This window comes from Monodon monoceros, unplaced genomic scaffold (assembly GCF_005190385.1).
Source record: "Monodon monoceros isolate NGI ecotype Baffin Bay Population unplaced genomic scaffold, NGI_Narwhal_1 Super_Scaffold_6, whole genome shotgun sequence".
NCBI lineage: Eukaryota > Metazoa > Chordata > Mammalia > Artiodactyla > Monodontidae > Monodon > Monodon monoceros.
Genome location: NW_021703783.1, coordinates 52,406,093 through 52,431,733, shown reverse-complemented (window position 1 = coordinate 52,431,733; position 25,641 = coordinate 52,406,093).

Here is a 25,641-nt window from a genome sequence, read left to right as displayed (position 1 = left end):
AACTATTCTAAACACTTCACATATACTTAACTCCTGTATTCTTGACGATCCTATGTGGTAGGTACTACATTTAGCCTCTTTTTAAAGATGAGAGAACGTAGGTACAAGAAACAAGTCATCAAGATGCAAGAATCAAGGTCTTACAATGGCCAAAGCTGGAATTTGAACCAAGAGTCTAGGGCTGCACTATACCCCCTCTCCTTTGGTATGGCAAAGTTGATTCATTAGGCATCCATGTGAGACTTGCGTACTTCCATAACTTGTAAAAATAATTTTGCTTTGCAACGTGGGGTTTTTAACCTCTTGACTGGGGATGGCACTAGCTGCCTGATTAGTCTCCCCATTGCTAGTCTTTCCCAGCCCCGTCTATTTTCTACGTAGTACTCAGAGGGGTCTCTTAAAAAATGATGAATGAATGCATGAACTAAAAAATAGCTTATCTTTTCACCTCTTCTCTCTACAGGAAAAATATGAGAACCAGTCTTACCAAAGGGGTAGATTAGTCAGCTAAGCCAGCAGATAGCCTAACACCCTCAAGCCACAATCTAAAATGGAGTCTGTTGATGTGTGGTTATAATACTTAATAGGCAGTGTTTATTTCCGAGTAAATTTAGCCTTTATCTTATTCACCATCACACTTATCCTGCAAGGATGAAACCACATCTTCTCTATTTTATAAGAGAAGAAATTCTACTGTAAAAATAATGCTCTGGCGTAGATCAAGTCACACAAGAAATGTAGCTCAGGGTGGTCACTGCCATGTAGAGCAGAACTGTGACTCCAGAAGCCTAAATGGTTTTCAGAACCTGAATGAGGTGCATTAGTGGAACCCTTTAAATATAGTCTGAACCAGGAGGTTAATGTTTAAAGCAGATGAAGTTGCTCAAGCCACATAGGGGGCAGTAAATGTAGTGGGCATGTGCTTGGCTGTCTGTGAAGACTTTGGAAGCATAGCTGAGAAACCTCTTGGGCTCAGCTTCAAAAACATTCCTGGAAAGCATGTGTGGTGAAAAGCCATTACCAGCAGCGGAGATGGGGAGTCCAGAAGTTGCCAGTCCCAAACCCATAGTCAATGTTTATACTTATTTCCAACATCGTTAGTTCCTTTCTTTATCTCTGGGCATTCTAGGCTTCTCTGCACATCAAAGAAAGATAAAAATAAGAAATGTTGAAATTCACACAAAGTTATCCTTATGACCTCATCTGGAGGAGTGACAGAACTGCAGTGTCTTCCAGCCACGGCCTCCAGCTTTGCGGCTTTGCTTTTCCACCCATGGTGAGCTGTAAGAGACTCTACTGAAGTTTAAACTCCCTCACCAGAGGAGTGGGAGTGAAGAGAGGAGGCAGCTTATCAAGTGAATGTTCTGGGGGGGTCTTTTCTGGAATCAGAGCTGTGCCCCTGCTGACTTGTCACCTGATATGTAAACAAAGAGCCAGGAAGACTTAAAAGAGGCAGCAAGGCACTCAATCAGGATTCTTAGATCAAAATATCATTTCCCAAGCTCATGTCTTTCCAGTCCTTTTTGCTGAGCAAAATCACTGTTATAATTTCAGTGTGAATCTAGATCACTGCGGGGGGAGATGATTTGAGATGTAGATTTCTTCAGGATTAAGTAGATTTTTGTCTGCTTGTTTTTGTTGTGTTAAGAAGCCTCCAGGGTGATTCCCATGCAAGCACGTCTGTTGCAAGCAATTCCGGCATATAGGTTTGCCAGAGAAAGTGGAATTTATTAGATAGTATTAATATTATTTCCTGTGTTCTTTCAGTATCGGTCATTTGGATTCCTGCAAAGTGTTTTGTTTGTTTTTGTTTTGTTTTGTTTTAAACATAGATAGGCTGTAGACCTGTGGGAAAAACAAGTTACTGTGGTCACATTTGGCCCTGAGGACTAAACTATTTCCAGATCCATCTGTTCTGACAGGCATAAGTGATTATTCTTGTTCTGTTCTGTAATACACCCCAAATGTATTCACCTGCCATGCCATTTCTTCCTCTTCATTTTCTACTATGAGCTTTAAAAACCTGTAGTTATAAATCTCATCTCTCTTACTGATGCTATGGCTCATTCGATCTCTGCCTTCCAGCATTGAAAGAAAAAAGTGGTATCTTTGTGACAATAAAATTACTCCCACCTCTGACATCCCTGCTCCATGGTGACATCTGTAAGGAAATAATTTGGAAGGTGAATAATACACATGTTCTGGGATTAAGGTCATAACAGGCATGTACTGAAAGTCTCAGAAAATTTGACATGTTGAAGCAGCTGAAGGCAGGGTCCCTACCTTATAAATGTAGTGCCTTGAGGAATTTTCGAAAGTCTTATGAAGCACTTGTTTTCATTGTCCTGGAATTTGCAGCTCAGTCAGTGGAAGATGTGATGCTCTGAGAGCCAGCTGTGAGGGTGGAGTGGGGGGTAGTGGTGGGTTATCTCTACCTTCTGCTCCACTCATAATGTCCTAATCCTCCCAGCTACTATACTTCACTTTATTTTTCTAGCCCACTGGGTTCCAAGATACCTTGTCTGATTTAGGGTCAGTCTTTCAAGAGATCACTGAGGCGTATGAAGTACAAACCGTAGGACTTAATTGGGTAGCTTTATAGTAAGAAGCTCTGATTTAGTTATCAACATTAAGAGGTAGATCCTTTCATTAGTACCAGCCATCCAATGGACTATATAACACACTATAGTCTAAACTCTGATAATTCCACTCTGTGCTCAATTAAATTTTCTTTCACCTGATCAAGTGTGATATAGTGTCCCATTCAGTGCATACTTGCGGTTCTTGTTAGTCATAGGAAGGCGTACTTCAAGGCTGGAAAATTGGTCCAGAAACTTCCAGTCGATTTAGAGTTTAGCGTGAGATTTCCAGGCTTGTATAGTTATGAATCTATGGTTGACCTTGACCCACTCAGTTGGAAGGTGAGGTAGAGGAATGTTATCAGCATTCAAGTCAGAAGGTTCATTGTGGGGAAATGGGTCTAGCTCTAGGGAAGGTACAAATGATGGAGACGTCAAAGCCTAGAGAAACGACACTCCTGTTTAGATCCTGCAGTCCTTAGGCATATATTAATTTGAAAAATATTTATTTAGTAAGTTCCACATGCCAGGGATCAGAAATGAATAAGATTAAGTTTAAAGATAGAGAACAGTGACTTTATAACATGGATTGAAAAGATACCACTTGTGTCATCTTAGGTATGACTTTCCTCTGAAGGGTAAGTTTGTGGAAAGTTAGAATGGATGGCCTTAGAGTGGGATAGCGAAACACCTCCCTTATTAAAGGCAGCCTTTGGCCATTCCTTTTGGAACTATTTAAGCAGTTGACTCCTGTTTTCTCTGGGATCTGCCTCTTTGCTGAATCTGACTCAGTGGACCAATCTTAATATGCAAATTCATAAAACTGGAATAACAATACCTACTTTGAAGAGTCATTGTGAAGATTAGAAAATGTTAGGTGTGATAAATAGAAATACAGCCAGGACCTCAAGTCCCCTTTGTCTTAGGCTGGGTTCTTTAGACGCAGAACCTGAGATAGATTTAGGCCCAAGTGACTCATTGAGAGAGTGGTGTTCAGGAAAAACCTATAACAGAGACAGGGAGGCAAAATGGGAAAGGGCACATCGTTCATCAAGGATATAGTCACAGGTAAAATCTAGTCTTGACCGCTGGAGGACTCTGGAGCATAAATGGTATGGCAGAGTTATGGTTGGGGCAGACTGGCCTTTTGTATTCCAGATGAGTCAGCCATTGACTTTTGGAGACCTGTAGGGGAAAGTGGTTGTTGTGTTGGTGGTAGGGTGACTTCCCAGGCCTACTAGTGAGTGCACTTATGTCAGCCAGAGACCGTTCTCATGTGCCTCTGCTCCTCAAATGAAAGCTTACAACCCTTAGGACTGTGTCCCTGAGGACTCCATTCTGTCCTCAGTACTTCCTCCTTTGGTCTCCAGTTAGAAGGTATCTTCAGGCTCGCCTTAGAGTATCAAGTGTTTGTAAAACAGAAACAGTGTGCTTCAAGATTCTAGTGCAGTGCTAGGCAGGTAATAGGGGCTCTATAGACGCTAGCTTCTCTTTTTTAATCTTCAGTCTCTAAAACTGTCTCTCGTTTTAGAGAACCACCGGCAAAGTATCCTCCTTCCAGGCCATGCTGAGGTGAAAAAAATAGAAGAGACTGTAATCAAAGCACCTGGCACATAGTACATGGTTAATAAGTGTTCATTAGCTTTGTCTCAGGATCATTCATGTGTTTTGAACTTTCCTGCGGTGTAGAAGAACTTATTTCAGTCCGTCAAATATCATGGACATTATTATTAACATTAATCACCATAAATATTAAGATCCAAATAGGTGTGGAGTCATAATCATTTTGGGGGAATATATTTGCAGAAAATAGTTAAGTTTTATCTTTTAAAAAATCTTTATTTCTGATTCTTTTAAAGCATATACAGTAGACATTATCACCCAATTTGGTACTTAAATATCTGTATTTTTCTTTACTTTAAAAAAAATAAATTTATTTTATTTATTTATTGTTGGCTGTGTTGGGTCTTCGTTGCTGCACGTGGGCTTTCTCTAGTTGCGGCAAGCGGGGGCTACTCTTCATTGTGGTGTGTGGGCTTCTCATTGCGGTGGCTTCTCTTGTTGCAGAGCGCGGGCTCTAGGCGCGCGGGCTTCAGTAGTTGTGGCTCACAGGCTCTAGAGCACAGACTCCGCAGTTGTGGTGCACGGGCTTAGTTGCTCCGAGGCATGTGGGATCTTCCCGGACCAAGGATCGAACTCATGTACCCTGCACTGGCAGGCAGATTCGTAACCACTGCGCCACCAGGGAAGTCCCTACTTTTTTTTGGGAACCGCCCTAAGGATAAGGACTTTGTATTGTATCCCTTGACCATCTCCATGCCTTCTGCCCCTGTCCTTAGCTCACTGTCAGAAGCAAAGAAAGTGCTCAATTAAAACTTAAGATTTGATCAAGTACAGTAGTGGGCAAATTAAGACATCCATGAACTAACTGAAAATAATCTCTTAAAAAAGAGACCACATGAGGAATTTTTTCTAGAATTTTGTGACAGTAATTTAGCCCAAACTAAATATTTTAAATGCTCATATCTTTTTGCCTACTAATTGTGCTTTTATGAAAGTACCCTTAAAAACTTGGAACCAAGACCTATGTCCATTAAAAAAAAATAGTTAAATAAATTGTTACATTCAGAGGTCATTAAACAAGAATAAGATACATGTACTGATGAAAAAAGTCCAAAGTGCAAGTGAGAAAACAAATTGCATGTATAATTTATATACGCTTTCACATATACATATATACTTCATATATATGTGTATATAAATTTTTGTACTTAATTGTGAGATAGAGGTTAAACAAACTTTTTTCCTAGGTGAATCAGCAATCATAACACTGTTTATTAAATAGACTGAATTTTCCCCACTAAATTGAAAATGTTAATTTTGTTATATATCAAGTTACCACAGGTAACTGAATCTTTTTCTGGCTGCTGCTGACTTGTCTCTTTCTTTACTAGCATCACATCTAATCTGATCACAGCACTTTTGTAAGCAGTTTTAACAGCCATATAGCAAGTACCCTACCCTGCCTTGCTCAATTTTCCTTTTTAATAAAAATATACAGGCAGTCTCCTGTATTTATCTTCGTATTAATGTACAACTTTTATCTGTAACTTACAGCTTTTCCCTGTAGTTTGAAAAATGAAAAGTATTTTATGTGATTGAAATTGCATTAAATATTAATTAATTTGGGCAGGATTGATAATTTTATAAAAGTGTCTTTCTGTTCACTGTCTCTCAGTATAATCTTGTAAGTTTTCTATACTCCTACCCCTATTTTGAAGGAATAGACTGTTTCTCTTTTTGTTTTCTAACTGGTTAATGCTGCTTATATAAAGGAAAGGTATTAATTTCATTCATTTATTTTATATCAAGCCACTTAATAAACTCTTATTTGTTTTGATTTTTTTTTTTTTTAGTGTTTTGTTGATTCTCCTTCAGCTTTTTTGGAGATTTTTTTGTGTTTCTTTTAACTTTGAGTTAGATACAGAAAGGATACAGTAAATCTATCCTCTTACAATCAAGTTCAGATTAGTTTCACTCTTATTCTTTATTATCACCATCCTGAAGCACCTTTGCAACCTCCGAGGGAAGAAAGGAAAGCAGTATACAAGCACTTGTGTGACCGGGTCCTCCTGTTCTCACTCTGTCAGGGACACCATGATCACCAGACTCCTGAACTGGAAATCCCCCTGGTCAGCAGAGAACAAAAACAGCAGCTGATGCATTGGGACCCACAGCCTTGCGAGTCCTCTATGTACCCTGTCAGGTGGATGGGAGCTGAGGAAGGTAGGGTTATTTCAATTTTATAGGACTGATTTGAGTAGTCAGATCCTCGGTGCCTGAAAACCAGCCTGACCTACCCCCTACTCCCCATTCCCCAGTTACAATCAGGATCACAGTGATCTGATCCCCATGGTCATACATTCTACAAGACATCTTCACAAGACAGTAGTCTCTAAATAGGTTTTGCAAAAAGAGAGATGTAAATTTTTTCATTGTAGCGGGTTCAACAATTTTTGTGAACTAATTTCAAAAGGAGGACCTTGATTTTATTTCTTACATGTTTTATATAAGCTGGAAGGACAAGGAGAAACTCATTAATGGTTTTTAGTCCAAGCAATGAACTAGCACATGGAGTTTTCTGCGACCCTTCATGGAACTTCTCTTCCCCTTAACCCCTGTGCTGAACTCTTGGCCCTTGGTGCCATCAGCATGTGGTATTATATTTACCATTTATCATTCTATCCATCCATTCATTCAGATTTCAGTGAACTGTCAAGAGTCACCCCCATAACACACCTCCACTACCATCAAACAACAACAACAACAAATCGTATAGAGGTGGAGTTATTTTACAAGTATTTAAAACTGTATTAAAATAAACTCAAGTGCCTCCATAAACCTCTTTAAAGAAAAGAGAAATAGATGATAAAAATTTCTGAAGCACTTACACACGTGATACCCCTCTAGGAAAAGTTCCTAGTAATTTAGTTACACTGTTTCTTCAACCACATTGCCTAGAATTCTGCTGGATATACATGTTACAGTTATCTGTATATTTTCTATTAAAAAAATTTTGGCTTTGACTAATAATGGCCGTATAGCAATATCTATTTTGTTATTAAACATTTCGAGGTGGTAGATAGAAATCAGCCTTCTTCACTGGGAGATCCTACTGCTGTCAAGCAGTCTTTTCAACAACAGGCAGTGGGAGTGTATGCCTGTTGGCCCAGTAGTATGCAATTATAAATTTACTCCAATTTGGGGAAGATATTTTTCTTAATTAATACAGATATGTATGGTCACTTTTTTTCAATTATAAAAGTAATGTCACCATTAAAGACATTTGAAAAAAATCAATAAGATAAAAGTAATGACAACTTCATTATCCAAACACAAAGATTCTCCATTGTACCACCTCTGCATCTGCATTGAATATTATTAGTTAGAAAAATACTGTTGATATCAGCCAAACAATGATATCTCAGTGTTGTTTTATATTTCTCCTACTAATAATGAATATAAGTTTTATATGTTTATTGATGAGTTGTAATTTATAAATACAATTATTTTAAATTTCCCTTTTGTATTTAGTTAATTTTTAATTTTTTTTGTATTTTAGCCCCCTTTTTTTCCTGTGGAGTTTTTGGTCAAGTAGTATAAGCTCATAATATCGTAAAGACATTAATGTTTTTAGTATTTTTCTGAGATTTGATAGTAATCTCATGATTTTCAGAGTTTATGTATGAAGTTTTATATTTTCATATAGTATAATCTTTCATTTTCTCCCTTATGTCTTTTATCATTTTTAAGCTTAGTAAATCATTTTGCCTCTAGACATTTGATAAATATTCATGTTACTTCTTTTTTCCGACTAATTTCTGTTTAATTTTGCATGTTTACTTCCTTAATTTTTCTGAAGTTTATTTTGGTTGCGTGGAATGAAATGAGGTTCTAAATAGATTTTTTCCAAATTGCTAACTGGTCACTCAGCCCTTATCGACTAAACCTTCACTTTCTCATTGATTAATGGTGTTTCCTTTATTGAATATCAGGATGCTATATATAATAGCTTCTAATTCTGGTCTGTACATTCTGTTTATTTTTAGTCTAGTAATTGTTTTTATTATAGAGACTAAAGAACATATAATAGGTTATACATAATAGAATTAGTCCAAACATAGTTTTTGTACTAATTTTCTTTATTTTATTGTCTCTATTACTTTCCTGATTTATTTTGGAACAATTTGGTCATGTGTGTGTGTATCACTGAAATTGTGAGAGGAATTATTCTGAATATAAAAAATTTATTTCAGAAAGATATTTACTGTATTATAACAGTGTAAGTATAATAATCTTTCTATACTCTTTCAGGCCCAACAAGTAGCCATGCTATATACTAGTACTTTCTCAGAGTGCACTGAAGGGTTTAGAAATGCAGAATGCAAGCAGGTTGATTATGGTAGCAAATAACTGGTTAGTACAGGCACATGGACACTTTGGTCAAGTTCTATGGCAAGATCCTATTTTGTCATCATTATAATCACAGTCAAAATTTCGTAATAAGCACAAAATGTCGCATCACTTTCAACGTCAATCACAAGGTCAACAGGCTAAAATTAATTACTGGTTAGGTGCTAGATGCTGGGGATGCCAAAGGCAGAAGGCTTCTTCAATATGGTTTAAGGTTTAACATGCTCTTTTATACCTCCAGGCTTTATTCTCTCTGCCTGAAACGTCACTCTTTCTGCTTCTCCCCTTCGTAAATTCTTTCCAATCCATGAAGGTTGAAGTCGTATATAACTTTTTCTGTTGATCTTCAAAGACCCTGGCAGTTGGACACTTCTTTCTCTTTTACCCCAAGTACTTTGTTTATACTTCTCTGATCACCTTGTCTCTTTGAATTGTAGCTACTTGCATATGCTCCTATCCTTCAATAAATTAAAGTCCTTCAGTGCAGGAACCTTGGTTTTTCACTGTTATAAGCTGAGTGCCTAAGTACTGAGGATAGACTTCAATGCATGTTTACTGAGTGAATATGTAAATGAATAAAAGAAGACATTTTAGTTTCCTGAACATTTCTATAGAAAAATTACTGAAACAAAAATTTCTCGGAAGTTTTTGATGTGTTTCAAACATTCCGAAGCCATTTAATAGAACTTGGTGAAACTCAAAAATATTAAAAAGTGGTTGTGTGTGTGTGTACATGTGTTTTGTAGGCAGTAATTTCCTCTTAAGATTTCAGTATATGTGTGGGTTAGTTGGCTCATCACTTTTGTTTTCCAAGTAATGTTCAGCGTTAGAAAACATCACTCTGAAGCATAGGTAACTTTGTGAGCTGGACCGAAATGTCATAGCCAAGCTGGACTTTCCCAGGTGTGCTAAATAGAAACTGCAGAGTCTACCTGTGAAAAACATTTACATGTCAGCAGAACTGACTTTATGTGTGGATAAGGTTGCTAATTCTCTACCTGGTTTGTACTTCCTCCAAAAAAATCTTCCTTGTCCAGCTGCAAAGGGACCTAGTAGACTCTCACCATTGTATTGTTCTTTTACAGGTGTTAAAACAAATTAAATCATTATGACCTAGAACACTAAATTAGGCATGTGTTGGATTATGTATGTTTTTTAAATGGCCATCCCACCCCTGAGCATATTTCAAACCCTTTGTAAAAGAAAACTCTCTTTCGTATTCCATATGCACAACCTTGAACACAAATTCGGATTCCAACTCTCCTGGACATGAGCTTGTTACCTACTGGTACTTCCCACCTTGGACTTGATCCTTGGTTCCATTTACCTGGTTATAGCCTTGGCTCTTTTTCCTCAGTCTTTCTGGTTTTTCACTTCCTGGGAGCTTTAAGTTGTCTCTGGTCATTGCAGATAAATATCATTTCCAGTGTCTTTAGGCCTTGGGAACTTAATGTCCTGTTGTGCCCAGTAGTAGATGATGGAGGTTCTTCAGGCTTACTCTGGCACAAGCAGAAGTTAAACCCTGCAAGGGTTCTCTGCTACCATCAGTCAGGAGGACGATGACTACAGGTGGCAGGTCCGGAGGAGACCAACTCTTTGGGAAAATGTAAATTATTGTGTATTTCTGGCATCACAGTCAAGTCAGGACCAAGCACATGACATTAGGAATGTCATATTATTCTAGGGTTGTACGATTTAGCATAATATTTTGTTTCAGACAGTAAAACTGATGGATGTGTAATAAAAGGGTTTGATGAACTCCACTGTACTTCAGTGATCACCCCATAACCAAGCAAGGTTCCCACATTCCTCTGAGAGCCCTCCCTACCAAAATATATTTTATCAAAAGGCAATTCTTTATAAGAAGTATATGTAGAGTAGCATGTCAGAAATTGTGCAGTAAGAAATGACTAAGAAAATGACTACGTTATTGCAATATTTGATTTATTAATATTTGACTTATAATTTACAGTATGCTTTGATTTATATATTATTATTTGGTCTACCTGATTCTAACCTTAGTCTACTAAAATATGTTCTCAACAAAATAGATAGTTAAAACACAGTCAAATGATACCTCATTCCTCTTCTCAAAACCCTGTCATGGCTTCTCAGGTATCTCACTCAGATTAAAAGTCTAAGTCCTTACATTGAGGTTTACAGTTCTTTCTGTGGTATTCACTCTCCCCCCAAATCTTCCCTTTTTGCCTATAAAGAGGTTTCAAATTCTCACCATTAGTATTACCTATTCAGCTCAGGGCCACTAAAAGCAATTAAGTCAAGTGATCTGGAAAATACGCTCTGGCCCTCATGATCTAGTTCCCTTTACTTCTCAGATCTCAGCTCACTTTCCTGGCTCATTCAGTCTAGGCACCTGGGCCTCCTTGCTCTTTTTCCAACACTGAACTCCTGGGATAAGCCCCCACTTGACCCTGGGCTATTACCCTTTTTATATATTGTCACATTCAACTTGTTAAAGTTTTGTTAAGAATTTTTACATCTATGCTCACAAGGGATATTGGTACTTAGTTTTCATTACTGCCTTTGCCTGGTTTTGGTATCAGAGTAATGCTTGCCACAGAGAACGAATTGGGAAGTATTCCCTCCTGTTCAATTTTGTACAAGAGTCTGTTTAGAATAGGTATTATATCTTGCTTGTTTGGTAGAATTCATCAATGAAATCATCTGGTCCTGGACTGCTCTTTGTGGAAAGGATTTTCATTCAACTTCTTTAATAGATTGCATTTAAAAATAGATTTGATTTCTTAATAGATACAGGGCTATTCACTATCTGTTCCTTCTTGAATGAGCTATGGTAGCTCATACTATTCAAGAAATTTGTACGTTTCATTAAGGTTGTTGTGTTTATTGGCATAAAGTTGTTCATAATATTTCTTTATTTTTCTTTCAATATTAGTAGAATTTGTAGTGTCACTTCTCTTATTCTTGGTATTGGTAGTTTGTGTCTTCTCTCTCTGATCTTGCTTGTGAGAGGTTTATCAGTTTTACTGATTATTCCCAAGAGTAAGTTTTTTATTTAATTGATTTTCTCTGGGTTTTTTTCTATTTTATGTTTCATTATTTTCCACTCTGATCTTTATCATATACTTTCTCCTCCTTCCTCTGGGTTTTATTTGCTCTTATTTTTCTAGTTTCTTTTTTTTTTTAATTTTTGAATATTATTTAATTTATTTTTTTATACAGCAGGTTCTTATTAGTCATCAGTTTTATACACATCAGTGTATACATGTCAGTCCCAATCGCCCAATTCATCCCACCACCAACCCCACCCCACCGTGGCTTTCCCCCCTTGGTGTCCATAAGTTTGTTATCTACATCTGTGTCTCTATTTCTGCCCTGCAAACCGGTTCATCTGTACCATTTTTCTAGGTTCCACATACATGCGTTAATATACAATATTTGTTTTTCTCTTTCTGACTTACTTCACTCTGTATGACAGTCTCTAGATCCATCCATGTCTCAACAAATGACCCAATTTCGTTCCTTTTTATGGCTGAGTAATATTCCACTGATATATGTACCACATCTTCTTTATCCATTCGTCTGTCGATGGGCATTTAGGTTGCTTCCATGACCTGGCTATTGTAAATAGTGCTGCAGTGGACATTGGGGTGCATGTGTCTTTTTGAATTATGGTTTTCTCAGGGTATATGCCCAGTAGTGGGGATGCTGGATCATATGGTAATTCTATTTTTAGTTTTTTGAGGAACCTCCATACTGTTCTCCATAGTGGCTGTATCAATTGACATTCCCACCAACAGTGCAAGAGGGTTCCCTTTTCTCCACACCCTCTCCAGCAATTGTTGTTTGTAGATTTTCTGATGATGCCCATTCTAACTGGTGTGAGGTGATACCTCATTGTAGTTTTGATTTGCACTTCTCTAATAATTAGTGATGTTGAGCAGCTTTTCATGTGCTTCTTGGCCATCTGTACGTGTTCTTTGGAGAAATGTCTATTTAGGACTTCTGCCTGTATTTGGATTGGGTTATTTGTTTTTTTAATATTGAGCTGCATGAGCTGTTTATATATTAATATAAACAAAAGATTAATCCTTTGTCCGTTGATTCGTTTGCAAATATTTTCTCCCATTCTGAGGGTTTTCTTTTCGTCTTGTTTATGGTTTCCTTTGCTGTGCAAAAGCTTTGAAGTTTCATTAGGTCCCATTTGTTTATTTTTGTTTTTATTTCCATTACTCTAGGAGGTGGATGAAAGAAGATCTTGCTGTGATTTATGTCAAAGAGTGTTCTTCCTATGTTTTCCTCTAAGAGTTTTATAGTGTCCAGTCTTACACTTAGGTCTCTAATCCATTTTGAGTTTATTTTTGTGTATGGTGTTAGGGAGTATCCTAATTTCATTCTTTTATATGTAGCTGTCCAGTTTTCCCAGCACCACTTATTGAAGAGACTGCCTTTTCTCCTTGTATATACTTGCCTCCTTTATCATAGACTAGTTGACCGTAGGTGTGTGGGCTTTCTCTGGGCTTATCTCCTGGCTTTCTATCTTGTTCCATTGATCTATATTTCTGTTTCTGTGCTAGTACCATATTGTCTTGATTACTGTAGCTTTGTAGTATAGTCTGAAGTCAGGGAGTCTGCTTCCTCCAGTTCCGTTTTTTTCCCTCAAGACTGCTTTGGCTATTCGGGGTCTTTTGTGTCGCCATACAAATATTAAGATTTTTTGTTCTAGTTCCGTAAAAAATGCCATTGGTAATTTGATAGGAATTGCACTGAATCTGTAGATTGCTTTGGGTAGTATAGACATTTTCACAATATTGATTCTTCCAGTCCAAGAACGTGGTATATCTCTCCATCTGTTGGTATCATCTTTAATTTCTTTCATCAGTGTCTTATAGTTTTCTGCATACAGGTCTTTTGTCTCCCTAGGTAAGTTTATTCCTAGGTATTTTATTCTTTCTGTTGCAATGGTAAATGGGAGTGTTTCCTTAATTTCTCTTTCAGATTTTTCATCATTAGTGTATAGGAATGCAAGAGATATCTGTGCATTAATTTTGTATCCTGCAACTTTACCAGATTCATTTATTAGCTCTAGTAGTTTTCTGGTGGCATCTTTAGGATTCTCTGTATAGTATCATGCCATCTGCAAAGAGTGACAATTTTACTTCTTCTTTTCCAATTTGTATTCCTTTTATTTCTTTTTCTTCTCTGATTGCCATGGCTAGGACTTCCAAAACTATGTTGAATAATGGTGGTGAGAGTGGACATCCTTGTCTTGTTCCTGATCTTAGAGGAAATGCTTTCAGTTTTTCACCATTCAGAATGATGTTTGCTGTGGATTTGTCCTATATGGCCTTTACTATGTTGAGGTAGGTTCCCTCTATGCCCACTTTCTGGAGAGTTTTTATCATAAACGGGTGTTGAATTTTGTCAAAAGCTTTTATTGCATCTTTTGAGTTGATCATATGGTTTTTATTCTTCAATTTGTTAATATGGTTTATCACATTGATTGATTTGCATATATTGAAGAATCCTTGCATTCCTGGGATAAACCCCAGTTGGTCATGGTCTATGATCCTTTTAATGTGTTGTTGGATTCTGTTTGCTATTATTTTGTTGAGGATTTTTGCATCTATATTCATCAGTGATATTGGTCTGTAATTTTCTTTTTTTGTAGTATCTTTGTCTGTTTTTGGTATCAGGGTGATGGTGGCCTCATAGAATGTGTTTGGGAGTGTTACTTCCTCTGCAATTTTTTGGAAGAATTTGAGAAGGATGGGTGTTAGCTCTGCTCTAAATGTTTGATAGAATTCACCTGTGAAGCCATCTGGTCCTGGACTTTTGTTTGTTGGAAGATTTTTAATCACAGTTTCAATTTCATTACTTGTGATTGGTCTGTTCATATTTTCTATTTCTTTCCGGTTCAGTCTTGGAAGGTTATACTTTCTAAGAATTTGTCCACTTCTTCCAGGTTGTCCATTTTATTGGCACAGAGTTGCTTGTAGTAGTGTCTTAGGATGCTTTGTATTTCTTCTGTGTCTGTGGTAACTTCTCCTTTTTCATTTCTAATTTTATTGATTCGAATCCTCTCCCTCTCTTTCTTGGTGAGTCTGGCTAAAGGTTTATCAATTTTGTTTATCTTCTCAAAGAACCAGCTTTTAGTTTTATTGATCTTTGCTATTGTGTTCTTTGTTTCTATTTCATTTGTTTCTGCTCTGATCTTTATGATTTCTTTCCTTCTGCTAACTTTGGGTTTTGTTTGTTCTTCTTTCTCTAGTTCCTTTAAGTATAAGGTTAGATTATTTATTTGAGATTTTTCTTTTTTCTTGAGGTAGGCTTGTATAGATATAAAGTTCCCTCTTAGAACTGCTTTTGCTGCATCCCATAGGTTTTGGATCATCGTGTTTTCATTGTCATTTGTCTCTAGGTATTTTTTGATTTCCTCTTTGATTTCTTCAGTGATCTCTTGGTTATTTAGTAACGTACTGTTTAGCCTCCATGTGTTTGTGTTTTTTATGTTTTTTTCCCTGTAATTCATTTCTTATCTCATAGCACTGTGGTCAGAAAAGATGCTTGATATGATTTCAATTTTCTTAAATTTACTGAGGCTTGATTTGTGACCCAAGATGTGATCTATCCTGGAGAATGTTCCGTGCGCACTTGAGAAGAAAGTGTAAACTGCTGTTTTTGGATGGAATGTCCTATAAATATCAATTAAATCTGTCTAGTCTGTTGTGTCATTCAAAGCTTCTGTTTCCTTATTTATTTTCATTTTGGATGATCTGTCCATTGGTGTAAGTGAGGTGTTAAAGTCCCCCGCTGTTATTGTGTTACTGTCGATTTCCTCTTTTGTAACTGTTAGCAGTTGCCTTGTGTATTGAGGTGCTCCTGTGTTGGGTGCATATATATTTATAATTGTTATATCTTCTTCTTGGAATGATCCCTTGATCATTATGTAGTGTCCTTCCTTGTCTCTTGTAACATTCTTTATTTTAAAGTCTATTTTATCTGATATGAGTATTGCTACTCCAGCTTTCTTTTGATTTCCATTTGCATGGAATATCTTTTTCCATCCCCTCACTTTCAGTGTGTGTATGTCCCTAGGTCTGAAGTGGGTCTCTTGTAGACAGCATATAGATGGGCCTTGTTTTTGTATCCATTCAGCAAGCCTGTGTCTTTTGGTTGGAGCATTTAATCCCTTCACGTTTAAGGCAATTATCGATATGTATGTTCCTATGACCATTTTCCTAATTGTTTGGGGTTTGTTTTTGTAGGTCCTTTTCTTCTCTTGTGTTTCCTACTTAGAGAAGTTCCTTTAGCATTTGTTGTTGAGCTGGTTTGGTGGTGCTGAATTGTCTTAGCTTTTGCTTGTCTGTAAAGCTTTTGATTTCTCCATCGAATCTGAGTGAGATCCTTGCCGGGTAGAGTAATCTTGGTTGTAGGTTCTTCCCTTTCATCACTTTAAGTCTATCATGCCCCTCCTTTCTGGGTTGTAGAGTTTCTGCTGAGAAATCAGCTGTTAACCTTATGGGAGTTCCCTTGTATGTTATTTGTTGTTTTTCCCTTGCTGCTTTCAATAATGTTTCTTTGTCTTTAATTTTTGCCCATTTGATTACTATGTGTCTTGGCATGTTTCTCCTTGGGTTTATCCTGTATGGGACTCACTGTACTTCCTGGACTTGGGTGGCTATTTCCTTTTCCATGTTAGGGAAGTTTTCAACTACAGTCTCTTCAAATATTTTCTCTGGTCCTTTCTCTCTCTCCTCTCCTTCTCAGACCCCTATAATGTGAATGTTGTTGCATTTAATGTTGTCCCAGAGGTCTCTTAGGCTGTCTTCATTTCTTTTCATTCTTTTTTCTTTATTCTGTTCCGCAGCAGTGAATTCCAGCATTCTGTCTTCCAGGTCACTTATCCGTTCTTCTGCCTCAGTTATTCTGCTATTGATTCCTTCTAGTGTAGTTTTCATTTCAGTTATTGTATTGTTCATCTCCATTTGTTTTTTCTTTAATTCTTCTAGGTCTTTGTTAAGCATTTCTTGGATCTTCTCCATCTTTGCCTCCATTCGTTTTCCAAGGTCCTGGATCATGTTCACTATCATTATTCTGAATTCTTTTTCTGGAAGGTTGCCTATCTGCACTTCATTTAGTTGTTTTTCTGGGGTTTTATCTTGTTCCTTTATCTGGTACATAACCCTTTGCCTTTTCATCTTGTCTATCTTTCTGTGAATGTAGTTTTTGTTTCACAGGCTGCAGGATTGCAGTTTTTCTTGCTTCTGCTGTCTGCCCTCTGGTGGATGAGGCTACCTCTAAGAGGCTTGTGCCAGTTTCCTCATCTTATTTTTCTAGTTTCTTAAGGCAGAAGCCAAAGTCATTAATTTCAAACCTTTGTTGTTTTCTAATATAGGTGTTTTAGTTCTATACATTTCACTGTATGTTACAAATTTTGGTATTTGTGTCTTCAATTTCATTCAGTTTAAAATACTTTCTAATTTCCCCTTTGATTTCTTCTTAGATCCTTCAGTTGGTCAGAAGTGTTATTTAGTTTCCAAATATTGGGGGAATATCCAGAGGTGCTTTCTGTTATTTATTAAATTTATTTTAATTTAATTCAGTTGTGGTCCAAGAGCATACTTTGTGTGAGTTGAATCCTTTTATATTTACTGAGACTTATTTTATGACCCTTACTATAGCCTTGAACACTGTAGATGTGCTCTTGTTTCAGGGCCTTTGCCTTTGTTGTGCCCTCCGACTGGAGTGTTGTTCCCCCAGATTGCCACCTGACTTGTTCCCTCAGCCCCTTCGAGTCTCTATTCAAATGTCATCATCTCTGTGAGGACTTCCTTGACCACTGAATGTGAAATGTACATATGCATTGCAACAGATACTCTTCACCCTCCTTTCTTGATTTAGTTCTCTCTATTGCACTTGGTGTGTATGTGTGTGTTTAAATGTTTTCTCTGTACTAGAGCATAAATTCCATGAAAACTGAAATCTTTGTCTTCTCTACTCACTAATGTATTCCCAGCACCTGGGACAGTACCAAGCACATAAATATTATGTGCTTTATAAATGTTAATGCCTTTGATTTTTTAAAGAACCAACAAGCCTGTGAGATAAGTAGGGCTAATTTTATTATCTCCATTTTATCAACATAGTAACCAACTAGTTAAATGTAAAATGAAGACACTTTATGGTCTCTGCTTTATATTGATATAATAATGCCTGCCACTTAATGCCAACTGCTTTGTAGCCATTTTGTGCCAGGTACTGTGCTAGAGCCCAGACATTCCAAGATGAGTGAACACAGCTCTGGCTCAAGCTGTGGGGTGAGAGCAGCTAGGGGTGAAGCTGAAGGGTAGAAGGGACTTATTATACATCACATAAAATGCTTGGATTTAACCCAGAGAGCAGTCAGTCATTGGAGCGCTTAAGAAAGGAAGTGGCATGATCAAATTTTCTGTTTTGTGCTAAGGTCTGTTCTCAGTACAGCAGAGAGCAAGAAGCCTTCTTGAAGCTTACAGTCTAATAGGAAAGACTAACGGTAAACCACTAATCAAATACAAATCCACTGTAGTTTCAGGCAGTTGTAAATGCTTTGAGGGAAAATAGAGGAGGGTAAAGGAGTGGAGAGTCATGGGGGTGGGGTGTGTTGTAAATAAAGAAATCAGGGAAGGTTCTATTAAGGAAGTTATAATTGAGTAGAGGTATAAATAAAATGAAAAGGAGGAAGGCAGTTCTACAGAGTTCCAGGCAGAAGGACAAGGACCACCACATGCAATGGTTGTGACACAGAAGTGAGCTTTGCCTACTTTAAGAAAATCAAGGAGGCCAAAGTGACTGGAGTTGAGTGAATGGTGGGGAAGCATTAGGACAGAGAGGTAAGGGGTAGATGATGGTGGGTCATAGACTATACTTGGGTTTTATTCTAAGTGTAATGAGAAACCATTGGAGTGTTCAAAATCAGAGAAGCAGTAATATCTGACTTACTTTTTAAGATATCTCTGGTGGATATATGGAAAATAGACTGTGGCAGGGCAAGAAAGGAGGCAGGAAAACCAGTTAGGAGACTGTTTCAGTAGATCAGGCGTAAGGTGATGGTTGAACCTGGAGTTTATAGTGGAGGTGGTAGGATATGGAAAGGGTAACTTGCTAATGGGCTGGACATGGGGTATGAGGAAAAGAGGACTCCTAGATGACTCCTAAGGTTTTGGCTTAAGCAACTGGTAAGTGGTAGTGCCATTTCCTGGAATGGGGGCAAGATTGTGAAAGAAGTTGTTAATGGACTGGATTGTGTCTTTCCTCCAGTTCCTGTTTTGAAACCCTAATCTTCAATGTGACTGTACTTGGAGATAGGGCCTTTAAGGAGGAAACTAAGGTTAAATGAGGTCATAAGAGTGGGGCTCTAATCTAAAATGGCTTGTGTCCTTATAAGAAGAGAAAGATGTCAGGGATACATGTGCACAGAGAAAAGGCATGTGAGGTCACAGCGAGAAGGTGGCTGTCTGCAAGCCAAGGAGAGGGACCTCAGGAGAAACCAACCCTGCTGGCACATTGATCTTAGACTTCCAGCCTCCAGAGCTGTGAGAAAATAAATTTCTGTGGTTTAAGCCTCCCAGCCTATGGCATTTTATTATGGCAGCAGTACCCAAGCAAACCTAGCAAACTAACCCAGCAGTGAAGAGGATAGTGAACAAATCAAGTTCTCTATTAGACATGTTGAGTTTGAAATGCCTATTAGACTTCCAAGCAGAGAGGCTGAGTAGGCAGGTGGACATATAAGTCTGAACCTCAGAGAAGAGGGTGAAGCTGGAAATATAATGGAAAGTCATTAAAATAAATTGGTATTTGTCATAGGGAAAACATATATAACCTAGTTTCTGTGTTTCTATGAGGAACCTCCATCAGTGTCTCAGTCCTGGCTTTTTACTGTTCTCTTAGTCACTCTTCCCCAGGGAAGGAGGGTTGACAAAACATATTGGTCAGTTTGGGAGAAAGAATCCAGTATTCATGGTTCATTGATTTTCTTGTATCTTTTTGGGATGTCTGCCTTCAGAGAATATACATTTTCTATTCTTCCATGCTGTGAGTTTTTCAAGAGTCAGTTTGCCTTGGGAGAAACCTCTGGTTGTCTAAATGTTCCTATGATTGAATGGATTAGTCAACAAAAGATTAGCAAGCCCAGTTACCCTGTGACTCAACCATATTCTCCAATATAAATATGTTAAAAATCAGTGACAAAGTGACATTTTGATCTCCTCTCTTTGACTTTATCCTATAATTGATTCTGAACTTGAGGGCTCACTAGATAAGGTCACCTATCCAGTGGATACTGAAAGAGAAAATCATAGGGCCAAACATAGAAAATTGGGGCTTTCCAACATGAAGATAGGTGATGAAAGAGGAATCATCAGAGAACATTGAGAAATTAAGGCTAGAGAAAAATCAGGAGAGTGTGAGGGCTGAAAACCAAGTGAAGACTATATTTTAAGGACACGACAGGCATATATTTCAGAAGATGCTGGTAAGTTGATTTAAATGAGGGTATAAGAGATTGATGGTATTACTACCTCTCTTTCTGGTTAATTTTGTGAAAGGAAGAGAGAAGCCATAATATCAAGTGGCTTCAGTGGAGGCAGAACATCTGCACAGCCTCCCACACTCAGCCACTTAGTTAAATCCTACAGTCAGTCACTCCCTCAGGAAGGCTGACCAGTTGTCCTGGTTTGCCTGGGAGGCAGCAACTTCCTGGGATGCAGGACTTTCAGTGCTAAAATAGGGAAAGTGTGGGACAAACTGGAGGGAGTTGGTTGCCCTATCCTCAAGCAGCACTTACCTCCTACAAGCGCGCACACACACACACACACACACACACACACACACACACACACAGGCTCTAATACTCACAAATCATCATCATCATACCAGTACGGCCAACTGTCTTGTACCTGTCAAGGTAAGCTACTCTGGTGACAATGTATGTCCTTCTCAGTAGTGATGTAGACAAGGATTGAGGGAAAAGAAAAAGACAGTAAAAAGGAAAAGTGACTCACCCATCCAGTCACAGGTAAGGAGACTAGCAACCAGCCTATTTGCAATTTTTTAAGATGAAAATAATGATATCCTGATGTAAGGCAATGATAGTGAGATGAATGAGAAAGCATGTATTCCGTGGGGTGTGGCTCATCAGACGTGGGTGAGGTTTCTTCTTTGGGCATGTAAGTAAATGGTTATCATTTATCAAGGTAGGGAATATGAGGTTTCTGAGAGAAAAAGATGAGTTTGGTTTTGTACATAGAAAGCTTGGAGTGCCTAGAGGGGGTCACCTAGAGAGTTTGTACAGCCCAGTGTAGATTTTAAAAGCATGGCCTTGCACCTTCCTGCCTGGAGTCAAATCCTAGCTCCATCACCCATTACTGGCTCTGAGACTTTGAGTAGCCTTAATCTACTGTACCTCAGCTTTCTCATATATAAAGGGAGCAGAACAGTGGTGGTCTGCTTGATAAGTTGATGGTGAGAAACCAACAGTTTCTGGTATGTAGTAAGTGATAGCTACTCTTCATAGACAGGAGAAGCTGGGAATATGGGGATGGGGTTAGTTAAAAGGACTGAGCTGGAAATACAGCATTCTGGACATAGAGAAATGAAAAGCCCAAAAGAACATCTGAGTAGAGCAGGCAGGAGATTGAAGAGTGTATGTGTGTGTGTATTGTTGTTTTTGTTGTTGTATTTGTAGCAGTAGCAGCAGTGGTAGTGGAAGGGCATTTAGACACTATGCCAAGCATTAATGGTTTAATGGTAACTGTTAAAGAAGATAGTATGTTGTATCATGGTAACGTAAGAGATACTGAGTTTCTTGTCTCAATTTTCACTTGGAGTTTTTAGAAGTTAGCTGTTTCTTCATAACAAATCTTGCCAAAATCTACTTAATATTATCTGCTCATAAATTGCTATGTCTTAGCAGTTTGGGCAGGGGAGGTCTGAGATCTGAGAAGCCAGGGCTCAGCAGGGTGATTCTTTTCCTGGCCTGGCCTGCCTGGGGTCACTGACACAGCTGCAGTCATCTGGCAGCACAGGTGAGGCTAGAAGGCCTCACTCACATTTCTCAAGGTTGGTTCTACCTGTTGGCTGGCAGTGGTCTCTGTCCTCTTGGAGGCTGGCCAGGCTTTCTTATGTGGTGGTCTCAGGGCAGCAAGAGCATGGAAGCAAAAGCTGAAAGTCCTTTTGAGGCTAGGGCTCTGAAGTCATAAGTTGTTCCTTCTACTGCCTTATTCTGGTTAAGTCAAGTCACAGGGCCAGCTTATATTGAAGGGGAGGGGAAATAGACACTGTGTCTTAATGCGAGGAGTGGCAAAGTTGCATTGCAGAGAGGCATGTGCACAGAATTGGAAGAATTGTTGTAGCCATCTTTGTTGAACAGTGGTTTGATGGCACACTTCTCATGTCATTACCGAAGGCCTACCTAATAGGACCTCGGATGTATAACAATCTCCCTGCTGCCAATTATGCCCAGAATAAGCATTGTACATGACACATGATGGGTATGATAAGGGTAGAAATGACTAAAGGTGCAGGTTAGTCCAGAGTTTGTACTCTGATATGATATTACCTATTGTCAAACCTTTCCTTCGTGGGCTTCCCTGGTGGCACAAGTGGTTGAGAGTCCGCCTGCCGATGCAGGGGACACGGGTTCGTGCCCCGGTCCGGGAAGATCCCACATGCCGCGGAGCAGCTGGGCCCGTGAGCCATGGCCGCTGAGCCTGTGCGTCCGGAGCCTGTGCTCCGCAACGGGAGAGGCCACAACAGTGAGAGGCCCGTGTACCGCAAAAAAAAAAAAAAAACCTTTCGTTCATGAGAATATGGGTAGCTGGCCAAGTACCCAAGTGACCATAGGGACAGAACTAGAGAAGAAAGTATACTGAGACCTGAGAGCCCGAGAGGAAAGTCAAAGCCAAGCTATATATTGGAACAATTGAAGTTGAAACACAATGAGTAGACGACACAGAAACACAAAGCCTCAAAGACCAGGACAGCATGGAGACAATACCTGTAGCATTCACAGCTCAGCTCTGCTTTCCATTGGGGTGTGCTGTTTTGGCTTACAGGAAGGCAGGTACTTACTGCGGTGGTTGACAGGGGGGACTTGGTGCCAAAGAAGGGTGCCAGAGCTGATGATGCCCTGTTCTCTGCTCCGAACTCCTCTGGGGCCATTGAGATCATTCCCCCTCCCTCTTCTCACATGCCAGTCACAGCCGTTAGCTAAACAGAAAGTGAGAAGAGTTCACTGTTTCAGTGAGGAGTGGATATGTTTTCTGTTTGGTATGCTTCTTCTACTTACTCGCACTGTATCTGCTTTACTCACATTATCTTCAGATCTCAGTAAGTGACAGCACATTAAGATAGAGGGAACACAGTGGAGCAGAGGTCCAGGAAGCCATGTTTCCCTTGGTGTCCAAGTCAAAGATGACCCTGTGTATGATGGCCCACAAAATCTTGTGGAGGCCACGAAAAGATTGTTTGTCAAATTAAAGCCAAACCTTACTTGATCCCAAATCTTGTCTGCAGTTCCCACCTAGGGCCTCTGATTTTCAAGTTCCTTTTGGAATTTGGATTCAAAGAAAACAATATATTAAATGGTACATTGGAGCACAGCTCTGGTATCAGACTGCCTGAGGTCATATGCTTACAGGCTGTGTGACTGTGTAAAGACGATTAACTCCTGTGCCTCAGTTTCCTCAAGTGTAAACAGAGGGCAGTAACAGTATCAACCTCATGTAGTTGTTGTAATGATTAGTTAATACATGTACAGCTTTTGAAACAATGCTGAACACATGGCTAGCGTTCAAAAAGTCTTAGCTATTATTGTTACTACTGCTGTGTTGTTTTTGATTTTTATATGCCATAATGAAAATGGTACAGAAATATACCCAAATATTCCCCTTTTTAAATGCTTACAGTTAAATTGGAGAAACAAACCATGTATACATAAAATATTTAAAGAATAATTAAAAGGCCATATTTGAGAAGAACAAATTCTTAGGCTAATTACCCATACAAGTACGAGGACGACCAATATGGGGAAGGATGTTCAATGAGGGGACATGTCACTTAGAAGGAGGGTCTTGGGAGGGACCTTGAAGAAATGGTATTTGGTTTTGGATCCTGTGGAGAATTAATAACCAATGTGGACAACTGCATTAAGTTAGCCAAGTTCCTCTTCCCCCAAGGTCAAATGTGGATGGGGGGAAGTGGTGTGCTATTTTCTATTATTCAAACTTGTTTCTTTTGAAACATTCTCCACTTTTTTGGGTGGGCGGTCAAAAGTTCAGTGACTTGTTGCTTTGACATAATACCAGTTTCCTCTCATTGGGTTGCAGTTTTCGTTGTGATTTCAGTAGTTGAGTTTTCCACAACACTATCAATTTCTTTTCAAGGAAATATGAGAGCTGATTCAAAGAAAACAGTGTTGGCTCTTCTTGGTGAAAAGTGAGGCACTTCTTAAGCTCTGAATAATGTTTACTTCTTTGCTTACTTCACCCACTCCGTCCAGATTCCATTCTCTGGTGGAAATATGTGCGTAATTCTACAGTTACTTTCTTTGTATGTCTGAAATTTTATGTGGCAGTTTTGCTAACAACCACAATTTCTTAGTTTAATCTCCTTAGAGGTGGTAATGATTTATTTCCACTTTTAGAGCAAATAATGTTCGGCCGTTCTCTCTCAAGATTTTAATATAGTGGTGTATATTTTAATATGTTGGTGTAAAAGAAAACCAAATGTTCCCTTATACTCTCTACCTCAAAACTGGTCTCCCTGATACCTATACTCTCCACTTTAATCCATACACAACACTCCACAAATTGTCTTGCTAAAGCACAGGTCTGATGTCCTTTCAAAAACTCTTGGTGGCTCCCTGTCGCACGCAGAATGAAATCCACTCTCCATTGTGTGACATTCAGCACCCTGGCCAGCTTTCCAGGCCTCCTTCATTCTCACTGTTTGTTGTTCAGCGTTCACTCTTCTCTACCTTGAGAGAAGTGAGTTGTCTTTCATGCCTCAGTGCCTTTGATCATGCAGATTTCTCTCCTTACATCAGCCTTCCCTCTTCTCTTCCTGCAAACATTCTGATCATGCTTCAGGAACTTTTCTAACTGGCCCCTCCAGGTCTAAATAATTGTTTTCCCTCGGGCTCTCCCAGCTTTTGACTCATACCTCCCGCTGGTTGTTGCCCTTTGGTGGGCTTCTGTTGGAAACAAAAGCCAGGGTTTATTTAGAAGTATTGAGGTAATTGACTTCATAGACTAAGACTGCTTTCTGGATCAATTAAAGTTTCAGAAAAGTACATTCTAGAGCTTCCAATTTGTCCAGCCCACCCAAACATTTGCTATTCTTGGACATTCTAGATAATTGACTTTTATTAGCGTTTTCCTAGAATTCTAATAATACATTATGAGCATACAAGTTGAAAATTAAAGGCAGTTGACCTAGTCTGGGTGCTCCTTTGGTACCCAGGGTTCTACCTACATCATCTCCTTCAGGCGTCACTGAGGTTGGCCTCATTATACCCACTTTACAGACTAGGAAACTTAGATTCTGAAAGTCAGATGATGTGCTCCTGAGGCACACGGGAGCAGGGATATGCAGTGGATGCGAGCATGGTGTCTGAAGTCAGATCCTACACTGCCTGGGTTTGAATCCTGGCTTTGCTGTTAACTAGCGTGTACCATACTCAACCTTTCTAAGCCTGTGTCTTTCACAGTAAAGTATGATAGAAGTGTCTTCCTCGTGGGTTTTATTTTTCTTAGGACTAAAATAAGTTAACATATGTAAAGCACTTAGAACAGAGTCTGGCATACAATAAACACATATAAGTGTTAGCTGTTGTTATTATCATTATTATTAGTATTAACTTTAATGAGCACAGGACTAAAAAGTGAATGAGTCAGGATTTGGACACAGGTCTCTTTGGCTCCAAAAACTGTTGGCTTGTACATGTCAGACTGCCTCCTTCTATGCCCATTTGCCTTGAGATTAAAGACTAGAGTGAAAAATCCTTTTCATCTTTTCCCTCAGGGATCCAAACCGTTTATCAAATTATTTCAGTTTCAGATGCATG